The sequence below is a fragment of the Athene cunicularia genome (genome assembly GCF_003259725.1).
Source record: "Athene cunicularia isolate RWA chromosome 5 unlocalized genomic scaffold, athCun1 chr5_part2, whole genome shotgun sequence".
Classification (NCBI taxonomy): domain Eukaryota; kingdom Metazoa; phylum Chordata; class Aves; order Strigiformes; family Strigidae; genus Athene; species Athene cunicularia.
The window spans coordinates 11,017,550-11,028,864 of record NW_020799102.1 but is presented as its reverse complement, the minus strand read 5'-3'; the positions used below and the strand labels follow the sequence as shown (position 1 = coordinate 11,028,864).

At 46.0% G+C, this 11,315-nt stretch overlaps 1 long non-coding RNA gene across 1 annotated transcript in view; it reads right to left on the bottom strand.

Annotated features, from left to right (window-relative positions):
• LOC113481088 overlaps positions 1–7,976 on the bottom strand; it is an 8,527-nt gene extending 551 nt beyond the window's left edge. The window contains exons 1-2 of the long non-coding RNA XR_003398592.1: positions 7,594–7,976; positions 5,267–5,420 (exon numbers count right to left, since the gene is read on the bottom strand). This is a non-coding gene — a long non-coding RNA (uncharacterized LOC113481088). The remainder of the gene's footprint in view (positions 1–5,266; positions 5,421–7,593) is intronic.
• Positions 7,977–11,315: the final 3,339 nt, after the last annotated feature.

Sequence of the window (11,315 nt, the reverse complement as noted above, 5' to 3'; positions counted from 1 at the left end):
ATAAGAGACAGCCGCTGGGAAGGAAAAAACGAATCCTAAGGCTCAGGAATGGAGATAAGGGCAGAGAGGGGTCGCTCACCCATTACATTACATTTTCTCACAGGCAAAACACAGGCTCCTTACGGGAAGAAAAAGGATGTTACTTTAACTCAAAACACAAACAACAGTGACACTTAACAGACAGAATGGGACAGTGAGAAGTGTTACGATGTCTTAAAAACACCTCCCCCCACCCCTCCCTTCTGCCTGGGCTCAGTTTTGTTCCTGATCTCTCTACCTCCTTCCCCAGCAGCACAGGATCAGGGGATGAGGGGTGCAGTCAGCCCACTGCTTCTTCCTGCTGGGAAGGGGAGAAGCACTCCTCTGCATTCTTCCCTTGCTCCTTGGCATCCCTCTCATAGCAGACAGTTCTCCACGAACTCCCACAGGATGCAGCTCATCTCCAGGTGCTCCAGCGTGGGTCACCCCCACGTGCTGCTCCTCCCAGTGCTGAACTGCAACAGTGGGGGCTGCTTCTTCTCCCCACAGAGTCCTGGGGTCCCTCCACAGGCTGCAGGTGTATCCCTGCTCACCGCAGACCTCCATGAGTGGCAGGGTGGCCCTGCCAACACAGGGCACAGGGGGGCTCTGCACTGGTGCACCTCCCACCCTTCCTCCTCCTTCCTTCCACCGACCTCGGTGTTTGCAGACGTGTCCTTCTCTTAACTCCACAAAGTTCCATCCTCCTTTCAGGTTTCTTGTCTTTAATATGTTATCACAGAGGTGCAGCCACAGTCGCTAATTGGCCTTGGCCAGAGGCAGGTCTGACCTGGAGCTGGGGGAACTTTGAGCAGCTTCCCACAGGGGCCACAGCTGTAGCCTCCTCCCTCACCACACAGACCCAGCACACTTGATGAAAATTTCCTGCAGTTTGCAGGAAGGCACCATAAAACTACATCATGAGCATAAATAGTCAGCTAAAGTAAAACAGTACACCACCTCTGGTGTCTATGCTACCTGAAGGACTGAGAGTTTTAACTCATGCTTCTGGCTTCACACCTATTTCAAGAGTGCCTCTCTTTTGCTCCCGGTCATGAAAAAAACACATCATGAAAGCCTCCTTTTATATGCCTGTGTGGGAATTTATTTTTTATATTTTCACAAAGTATTTGGTGGTATCTCACACTGATGCCTTTGTATACAGGGTAGAGGAAATGTAACAAGAAGCAAACAAATCATTAAAAATACAACGTGGGAGGGAATGGAGTAGCCAGGATCCTAAAACCTTCATAGGAAAATAAGACCCAAGATAAAACTGAATTTTCTGAGTGCCAGATCTTAATTCTTTTGGAATTGAACCCATAGGTCCTCAGTCAGACGCCTTTAAAAATGGTCTTGGTCACAAAATTACTTTGTGATTAGGTAAAATGTGAAGAAAGGAACTCATCTCCTCTAAGCCCTTCTGAAATGCAAGGCAACAAGATGTCAGGAGAAGATATGTATGGTATTTGCAGTTCCTAACTGGAAACCCAGCTGGTATTTGAAAAACTATGAATTAAGTCATTTTGTGTTTGCTAACAAGGGTAAATTGAATGTTTACTTACATTAAAATGTTTGTTTAAAATGTTATATTTTTAAATGGTAATCTGGAATTTGGAGTTTGTCCACAATTCAGTCTTTTCGATGACTAATGTTGCTCAGGGTGTTCAAGGGTAAAGTCCTCCTAGAAAGCACTTCTAGGCTTCATCTGACTTTTTAAATGTCTGCTTCGGGATGAGTCACACCCCAGAAATGCCTCTTTCTCTCCATCAAATGTGAAAGAAGCCCCCAGTGTCTGGCTCCAGTGGAAACAACTGCACTGGGAATGTCTGGAGCTAAGAGGAGACTAATCCCTCCCACAGTGGGACAGCTCATACATTTACAGAGATCCGAGTGGCTATGCCTGAAGTGAAGCATATCCTCTTTAAGGAGCCAGAGCCAGCACCCTGTGAGCTGCACCCCTCCTGGGCAAGAGGGGGGGCTCAAACTGGGGCTCACATCACTCCTCCTGCCCTTGAGGTGTAACCATCCGTAGCGAGTACAGCCAGAAGTTTGCACCCTGAGAAGCACAGGAGGCTCCGTAGAAATTTAAGACCCACACAGGAACTTGTCCAGGTTTCTCCAGTTTTCAGAAGTGTGAAGAACTGGCTGGATGTTGCAAGGACCCCTTAATGACACATCATTTTGGGCGCATGGGGAAAGGGGAAAACTTCAGTGTTTGCAGCATTGTTAGTGCAGTGGCTCTGGCAGCTCTGATTTGAGAAAAGCACATCTCCCATTCCCTTGCCACAACTTCTAAGCACTTTGAAGCTTCCTAATGGAGAAACGTGCTGGTTAAACCATGTTTAATATATAAGATCACAGCACAAGCTTGTATGACTAGAGGTCTGAGATGCAGGGGCCAGAAATACTGCATCTCTATTTCCTGGTGCCTAACAGAGGAGGAGGAGCAGCAGCTGAATGAATCTGGCTCACCAGCTCAGTTGTCTCGGCCGGACTGCAGATATAGTATGGATTTAGAGAAGGGATATGCTTCCCATATCTTTATAGTATTTGATGTTTGCTTGTTTGTGATCAGTGCAGGGAGTTGTAAGGAAATAAGACCCCAAATTGTAAGATGGAGCTGTTCTTATTTTACACAAGAGAGCAATGGCATATTGAAACACTCACTGATGGTTTCCCTGGTCTGCAGGGAGTGCTCAGTAAAAGCTTTCTGCTACGTCTGGATTGACATAACTGGGATTGTTGGTCCCGCATGAATTGAGCCAGGAAGTACTGCAGTACAGAGATGGGCCAGATAGGAAAGCAAATGTCACTGACAGGCAAGATCTAATTTCAGTCTTAGGCTAACGCTGTGACTGATGCTGAGCCAGTAGGAAATTATTACAGCCTAGATTAGATTACGCATGCAGTGTCAGAAGAGCCCTCTCCACCTCTGCATGCATCCCTGCCCTTCCCTACCACACTCCAGAGAGCAGCCAGCCCCTCGCCTCTCTTCCATCATGCTCTTGTTAATACAGGTAGGTAAAGCTGTATAAGCAATTACAAGCTCTTCTATCAGCCACCTTCCCTCACCCTCTCCTGAAATCTCATTAAAGAAAAAAAAAAAAAAAGAAAACCTGTCTGTATGGAAATCCAAAGTGACCTCTCTTACACATGCACTGGTATTTGTCTCACCTGCCAGAAGCACAAAGGGCTTTTCAGGTGCAGAGCATCAGCGGGGCCAACAGCAAAATGAATGACTGCTACAAACCAGAATGGGAATTTGAACCCCAGCAGCTCCAGCCACATCTGAAACTCTCCACCAACAGATCCCTCTGGCCTGGTACTGGCAAGCATGTTTGCCTCAGCATAAAACTCTCCTTCTCTTTGTCTCTCCAACAAAAGGAGCAGGTTTGGGTTACAGTACAGGACAGTGAAATGTTCTTTCCTGTCCCATTGACTAGGAGAGAAGCCATCTTGCTCACACTCCAGCCAGAGTTAACAGAGCTCTGTGCAAAGTCACACATCCACATGCCATGGGACACCAAGATGAAGCTCGTGTTACACAAGGGGATGGCAAGTTATCAGGTAAAGGAGTATCCAGATGACTTCAAGAGACAAAGTACAGCCTTTGTGGATGTAGGGAAACACCACAGAACCACTGACAGTAGGTGCAGAAGCTGATATAGAAGAAAGCAGCAGTGATCCCTGTCTCTCTGAATGCGGCTGCATAACAACAGGGGTTGTGCAGAAAGGGAAGATCCTGCGCAAGGGAAGGTTGGGTTTCCCTGCTCAGCAGTGTGTACTCGGATCCCTGAGAACTGTCCTGCTCGAGCTCAGGTGGGTCTGAATCAGCTCTCATGACCCAAGTGTCTCTCAGGTGTGAGTCCCAGTTGAACTGAAAACAAAAGGTAGTTTTCACTAGCTTGGGATTTCATACAAAACCAGAGAAAACTTGGATCTGAAAACAAAATATCCCCAAAGTCCAATGGATTCATTTTTTAGAAGCTGGTGCTAATGCCCAGGAAATAGCTTCATTGCTGTTTGTATTACACTTACAGTTCTGCATGAGATGTTGCACAAATACTTAGCATGGGCTTGTCCTGTGCTTACATGGCCACCGGGTTGATTGTTCTGGGTTATTTGTAATGGCTGAGTGTTCATTTATTCAGTGTATTGTTACAAGCATCTTAAGGCTGACTAGAGCATTGTATAGGCATTCGTTTAGGTTAGCTTGTAAAAATTTAGTAGTAGTTCTCCCCTGAGTTGCAGACATGAGCAGAAATCAGGCCCTAGAAGAAAGGTTTTAAATGCTGGCAGCTGGACTAGCTGGGATGGCAGGGAAATGGGATTTATCTTTATTAATGCTCTTTTCAAAGCTTTGGTTTTGAGTCAGTCAATTCTTTCCAAGTTTGACCTTATTAATGGCTAAATTGTGACTAGCACTGATATGTAGCAAGTCAGATTAAGCTGGCCTGAAACCAGCTGAGAGGTGTGATTTAAAAGACAGCTGTCTGTACTCTAATTTCTCCATGAGACAAAAGCTCCAGTTTAGGGACACATCTGAGGATAAGTTTCTGTCCTATATAGTCAGTCAAGATTGTGAAGTGTAGAAAATGGATGAGTATAGAAAAATAAAGTTAGGAGAATCCTATGGCAGGCAGTTGGAGACTCTTAAAAGAGCAAAACAAGTTGTAAAAGTGGGTTTTTTTTTCCAAGAGTGAGAGGGATCCTAGCAATAGCATTAGTCCACCATGACAAATTTCCTGTCTTCATCACTAAGGCAGGAGGACACAATTTTGTTCTGTTCTCTACAGAGGAAGGAGGAGTTAATGGGTTGATACCATATCAGGTCTGTTAAGATACTTTAAAGCAAATGGTAAGTAAACAGGAAACCAGGCAGCAAGAGTGCTGAGAAGCAGCTGTTAACAACAGGCTATCTAAAATCAGCAGGTCAAGACAAATTCTGTCCAGCATGTTATTACAGACTGTTACCTTGCATCAGTCCTGTCCCAAATAAAAGATAAAGAGTTAATCCAATGCTTAGGGTGTGCCCTATTGTTCCGAAGCAGGAGCTACAGTTTCCAAATTATCCCTACCAGAGATATATGGCCTAAATGCACAGATTTACCAAAGGCACTTAAGAGCTTCGAAGAAATCCTTCCCCAAGAGGGATACTCTCACTACATTAACAAAGTTCTTTCCTGCAGCATGTAGGATTGAATGAACTTCTGCTATCATACTGCATTTTGCTCTTAACTCTTACCTCCTCTACCTCCCTTTTGTTAGTGATACCAGGGAATTCTTCATGGCATCTGTGATTCATATTTAACAGTCTGTCTTCATGAGTGTTGTCATAGGGAATCACAGAGGACTATCCATCCCTACAGCAAACATCAGAGAAATGCAAAAACAGGCACCTGGAAATAAAATGAAGCGATTTTTAAAAATATTAAAAATAGAGAACAAGTCTTTGAATTTAACCCGTACCCAGAAGAGAGAATGGGGACTTAGACCGGGAATGGGGAAATAATTTCATACTTTAGGACTAGCCCAGAAAGTCTTTGCCTTGGCAGAGTACTGGTGTGCTGGCACACGCTCTCAGAACAAGTCGTATTAGTTGACTGAGACGATATCCTATTCCGTTCATTTTCCCTTTTGTGAGCCAACAGCTAATCCTGGCGTTTCTTTGTGATATCTTCCCCTCTATTCTTCACCTGTTCAAATGAGAGTTTCCCAATATGCTGGCCATGTGCTTGGCCCGAGGAAGACCTCACCCACGGTTGTGACCTCTGTACAATGCTGCTATAACAAATGTGTTTGGGAGTGCAGCGCAGCTACTTGCCTTAGGTGATGAGACAACCTCTCCACTTTTGGGGAGGCAGCCAGATGCCTTCCTGCTGCAGCCAGCTGATGTTCAGTGTAAGGTCTGAGGTAGCCAAAGCCTACAAACATGGCAGAGTCTGGTCCCTCCCTGGGGAAGGAAAAGGACCACCAAGCACAGGCTCTGGGAAGTGCCCAGGATCTAGTTTTGCTAGCCTGGGCTAAGTACCTGCCTTTAGTACCCATTCAGGGCTTCCTCCCCTGGAGTTGAACAACCAAAGGGGTTTCCAGCAGAAAAATCTGGGCTGGTGCCTGGTGGCAGCTTGCCAGGACTTCATGTTACACTGGGGGACCACCAGATCGGCCTTGTCCTGCTTTGACTGTGATTTCACAGATCAGAGGCCCTGTCCCAGTCCCCCAGGCTGCCCATCCCTGCCACAGTTGGCAGCACTGAGCAGCCTGGTGCGTGTTAGCTGGATGCAGTACCATGCTTATACATTAAAAATGCCATAACGCGGGGTGGCCTCTTCCAAGCAACAACCTCATGCCCCGCTGCCTGCCACTGGCACTACTGGCACCCACAAATAATGTGTCACAGGAGCCATGAAGTGCTGCCTTCCACTCCTGGGTCATCTGAGGCTTCATCTTGTGAGGCAGCGTGCCCTAGGAAGAAGGAAAGGGCAGATGGAGGGAAAGGGGGGCCTGGGGTGCCCCCCCCAGGTCCTGCTGAGCCCCATGGCAGCATCACCCCAGGCAGTGGGCAGGGAGGAGATGCGGACAGCAGGCACCAGACCTGCCTTCACTTTGTCTCACAGGACTTAATACCCTTATCAACTTGATGTGTCTACATACAAAGCACAGCCAGTCCTCCTGTAACCAGCATATAATTATAAGCATTTATTGAGGGCACCCAGCACCTAAACACTGTAATTAGAGAGCAGTTAAGGTCAGACAAGTGATCAGTTAACAGCAGTTCTCTGACTTGGCTTACGTGCCTTGTTCATCTTCATTCAGAATGATTTAGCCTGCTGACAGTCATATAATTTTTGGCTAGGTGATCCTGAACATGTGAGTGTTAGGCCATGAAAGCTTTCCCAGAATTACCAGCAGATGAAGGCTGAGTTCCTGCCTTCCAGGAGAACCTTTCCCTTGTCCTGCCACCACCAGGCTCGGTGTCTTGGTCCTTTCCCATGCCACACTGTGCCTGCATGTGCACGCAGCTTTTTGTGTAGCTCCTAAAGCTCTACTAATTAATCTAGTCAATGAGAAGAACTTTTGCTGTACTGCTAATCTCAGGCATTTCCATTCTGTGTGCATTTTGCTTTGACTCACAGATGTGTGTTTATTTGACAGGCTTCATTTTTGAATTTAGGATTAATTTATGTGGACTGAAACATGCAAAGTTATGCATGAGAAGACAGGGCGATAGGGATCGGGATTGCCCGAGCCCAGCCTTCTGAACATGTACCTGTCATTTTCAGTGTCAGACTCAGGATTTTACATTTGTTTTGACTACATTAGGAGAACACTGTGTCCTTATCCCAGTACTCTACTAGTAAAAAAAAATGCCCATAGCAGGGAGGAAAAATATTGTCCTTGATTTCATATCCCATCCAAGGTAACTATTTTCTTTTGATCTTAATGCTCTTGTTTCTTTGTATCTCCTTCCTTTTTTCCTATTAGCCTTTTCCAGTAAACAATAGAGGGCTTGCAAGGTTAGCAGAGATTGGTTTTTTTCTTTATGAAGGGAACATCAGCACATTAACTCACCAGACATACACATATCTGTGGCTGCTCAGAACACCACACCAACAGCACCAACAGCAGGCAATCCGGTGTGCTCCCCAGCAAAGGCCCTGCCCTCCAGCACCCAACGGGAAATGCTCTGAAATGTCACACAGCAGGTCAGGATGATTTTAATATTTTTTCTGGCCACAAAATACACAAAGTAAGGGAAATTATTCTTTTGCAGCAGAAAGACTATCATCACCTAACACAGCTCACACCATTAGAAAGCGACCTAACACAGGGTACTTGGATTATTACTACTAATACTTCCACTTTTAAAAAATCTGCCCAAAAACTACCCTCCAAAAATATATCAAAATATCATTAGAATACCAAATACGTTTATAGAGCTGTGTTTGCTTTTTTTCTCTCTCATTGCACTATCATGTTGTTCTTTCACATGGTGAGTTTATCATCTGCTGGTTCCATCAGGTCCTGCACTGTGGACGTATGTCTGGAGGATGAGCTGGGACCCTGCAGAGATCGACAAGGAACCACCAAAGAGAAGTCATTGGCCTCCACACCGAACCACATGTGTTTGGAGAGGACAGTCATCCCTCCAGCCAGAGGAAAGCAATCATAACAGCTAAATTATGGGACTTCAAAGATTTCACTGCATTGTAAATCCTGAGCACAGCAGCTGCTCGGTATTGTCCTGGTGAGAAAAACTGATCAGTCTCATTTAATCATGTCACACTTCATTTGTGCTACAAGTGTCAGGAAGCTGGTCAAAACAAGGTTAACAGGCTACAGTGCGTCACAGGCCCATAATCAGATTAAGTGGGCAGTTGCCCAGTTACTGGCCGTGATTATATTCACCCTACAATATTGCTTTTAACTGTTTGTGACTGGGTTGCCAACCTGGTATTAGAGGCAGGAAAGACAAGGCTAAGAACCCAGGGGAAATCAGTTACTGCTAGAGATTAAATGGAGCTCCTGCAAGGTGCAAAATAAAAACTGACAAGAAAGATAGAAAGGTATTTGCATTTTCACATATTCTGTTTTTTAATACTGTGAGCAGCCTTCAGTATGGGCACAATAATTTTTAAACTTTCTTTATACACACATATATTTACCTCGGCAGCAACCCATTAAGTAATCTATTAAAAATAAAGCTGGGGGAAATGAATGGGGCCTTTTCCTAGTATTTTATAGGTCATAATAAAACAGGACCTTTCCTTCGACACTTTCTTGATTATTCAACTTGAAATGCATTTTTCACAGCTCTCAGATTTCATTGCTTCATCACCAGCTCAGTGGGGACAGAGCATAAACCGTATGGTCTCTGTGCGGCTCCAGGTCAGGTTACACGTCTGTGGGGTCCTCCAGGCTAAGTACGCCAAGAGAATGATGTCATTTGAAAAGAGACCCAGGTCAGCGCGTGCTCATGTCCCCAGCTGCCTGGAGTGAGCCTCACTGCTGGGACCTGATGTAGAGTTGCCATGGGAAATAGCAGTGTAAGAAATACAAAGATAAAAAATACCCCTCAGTGTTTTAAAACCTGCGTGATAAACAAAGACACAAGCTCTCCTCCTCACCCCGCCTTCAGTGCCCCCCTCCCCACCCGCCTCCCAGCTGTGCTCCTCCCTTGCTGTTTCTTACACCAACGCAAGAATCAGAGCTGGCCCCCCACCTTACATCCTGAAGCACTTCCCTTTTGCCAAAATGTTAATTTAAAAGAAAGTAAAAATGGTCTCAAGCTTGCACAGAAATATATAATTAGTGAAAAGGTGTCAGAGAATTAAATTGTTTTATTATTTTGGGAGCCTGACCTTTTCTACATCGAGATTCATATTCTCTGGCTTGGCGTGTGTTCCTGTGTAAAGTTAGACATCTGTTTCTCTTCTGTGACTCAGTTTTACTGACTGTAAAGCATATTTGATCCTATTATGATATGAAGCCTTACTAGGCAAACAACCAGCACAACTCTGAGATTCCTGGACAAAGCCCTGATTTTCCTCCAAGTGCAGCTTCGCCAACAGGTAGAGCTCCTCCAGTTCAGGGTCTCTGCCTCTTGAAATTACAGCATTTAACACAAATGCGCAGTCTTCCTCTATGCACTTTGCTCTGCCGGTGGAACACAGACCCTGAACAAAGGACAGAACCAAGCTAATGCCAAAATAGTTGGAGGTACCAGGAGTGTGGGCTTTGCACCCTGCGCCCTGGCCAGTTAGCAACAGGATTGCTCTCAGCCTTGCCCAAAGTGGGGGCTCTTAAACAGGTGAAGCAAAAAACGCCACCAGAAATTATCTTAAGAGCAGAAGAATTGAGGACCCTCCTGAATCAGGATTCGAAACAACTGCAGCAGCTGGAGCATACGCTCTGGGTGAAGCCAGGCCATAGGCACTTTGCATTTCGAGGCTGTCAGCACATCCTTCCCTGTCACATCCCCTCGGCTCTCCATCTGGCATACACCTGTGCCTTGCTCCCGGCTCTTGGCAACGCGGATGCCTGAATAGAGAAGAAGCCTTTCCTTCAGCGGGTTCAGAGAGGATGACAAATTGATTTCTCCCCTGACTTCCCAGTCAGAGCAGCCCTTAACCCACTTCAGGCAAAACAGCCTGGTTTAGTTTAAACAATCTAAGCAGAGAGTGTAAGTTATTCTGATTGGTTTTGCCTGGAGCAGGACTGGGAGTGCTCACAGGAACCAGTTTGCCAGGAGAGCTGACGAACGGCTGGAGGAGGAGGTCCCACCGCTGGATGGGGAGAGGACTTGTGGCCACAGCCCTCTGCCTGGCAGCAGAAAACTTGCTTCTTCTCCTTTCCTAATACAGAAGGTAGGTTTTATCCCTGGAGGTGTGTGGGAGAGGCCCAGTAAATCTGCCTAGTGAAGCACAGTCTCAGTGCAATGGTCTCTTTAATGTGGAGTTGGAGCAAAAGGAAATACAGCTGAATGAGAGACACTCCCTGAGATTCAGTGTTGGCCAGGGAGGGTGGTACAGGCCTGTGGGGATCGTCTGGGGAGAAAGCCAATAATGGGAAAGCTTGCAAAATCCAAACCTAATCTCTTGCGCTGCGGAGAAGTAATCCTCACGCTTGACATTAATCTTTTCAACAGAGATATAACGGCCTTATCTTCCATGCTACTCCCTGAGCCAGAAAGCAGGGCCTATGGACTTTATAGGCTGGATATGGAGCTGCAGAAATCCTTACGCTGACATTGTCTTTATGCTGGGTCTTCTTAAGATTTCAGTATGGACTGGGCTGTCTTTGATGACAGCTGGCCTTTGCTCTTTTTTGAGAAACACACCCCCGTGTAGTCCTGATACAGCCCCTTCTCTTGAAATAAGAAATCTCTTTTGACCTAGCAAGGAGGAAGCCACTGGCAAGTAGGACTGTAACAAACTGCACCCCACTGGAAGATCTCCAGACTTGGGCTGGCTGGCAGGGGGTATGGCTCTAGTCTCTTCTATGGTCTTGCATGTGGCATCACCTGGAGAGTCCTTGTAGTTTGGGTTTGCTGTCACAAAAATGGTACTTGTGTTGCCAATGATGGCAGCCTGATTAGCCTGGAGACAAAAGCCTTGCTTTCCTCCCTTGGAGCAGAGGCCATACAGCTTGCCCTACATGCAGTGCTCAAGCCAAAGCCCATTGAGTTTTCCTTTCTTCTGGACCAGGTCTGTAGGTTCACCCTTCTCTACCTCTTTCTGACCCAGAGGCCTTTCTGATTATTTTTTTATTTCTCCCCTCCCCCCCCCTCCCCC